The following is a 799-nucleotide window of genomic DNA, read 5'->3' on the forward strand; positions in this document are numbered from 1 at the left end:
GGAGTAAATACAGGGGGCCTGCCTGAAGGAGGCCAAGGGGCCCTGAGGTAGCCTCCATGTCCTGGCTTCCCCACCCCCGTGAGACATGGCTGAGGTTGGGGGCAGCCATGTCCTGGCTTCCCTGCCCCCATGAGATATGGCTGAGGTTGGGGGGCACAGTGGGCCAGCAAGGAAGGGGTCCAGAGGCCTCAGGGGTCACGGAGCAGCCCTCCAGGAGCTGCTTTCAGATGTGGTCCTCACCTAGGCGGATCAAAACTAATTCTGGTGGCACTTTGCTCACGGTTTCAGCCACCTTTGAGGGTGGGGGCTGGAGCTGCAGAGGGCGTGGAGGGTTATTTTATGAATATAATAATAAAATGGAGCTGACTGGACAAGGACTATGTGGGGGGACAGGGTGGACGATACAGGGTGTGTCCGAGAGTGCCTGAGGGACAGGGGGCCCCACAGTGGTCGGGTGGGCCTGTGGCAGGAGGAGGAGGGCCGAATTGGCCCCCCAAAATCCAGGGGCAGCTGTTTTATCCAGCGTCTGGAGCGAAGCCAAATTAAGGTTGAAGATAGCCGGGGGGCAGGGCTTTCAGCCCATCTGAGGGGAGAGGGACCCCAGCCAGGCCAGGGGCAAGTCCAGGGAGATGGGCTTTGACTCTCTGTTGTCAGAGGAGATGCTGTCCCAAGACTCGCCCCTCACCCCCACCCGCAGTTCCGCCCCCATCTGGTGGCGGAGGCAGGGGCGGGCAGGCTAGGGGCACCTCTCCCTCCATGCACCGAGTTGTGCCAATTTTAAGCAGGTAAAAGTAGGTGC

At 60.7% G+C, this 799-nt stretch overlaps 1 long non-coding RNA gene across 1 annotated transcript; it reads left to right on the forward strand.

Moving 5' to 3' along the window:
* Nucleotides 1–6: 6 nt before the first annotated feature.
* LOC120589325 (uncharacterized) lies at nt 7–371 on the forward strand. Its single transcript, XR_005649449.1, has 2 exons — nt 7–94; nt 146–371. It is a non-coding gene; the product is annotated as an uncharacterized LOC120589325 (long non-coding RNA).
* Nucleotides 372–799: the final 428 nt, after the last annotated feature.

This window comes from Pteropus medius, unplaced genomic scaffold (assembly GCF_902729225.1).
Source record: "Pteropus medius unplaced genomic scaffold, Ma_sr-lr_union100, whole genome shotgun sequence".
Taxonomy (NCBI): Eukaryota; Metazoa; Chordata; class Mammalia; order Chiroptera; family Pteropodidae; genus Pteropus; species Pteropus medius.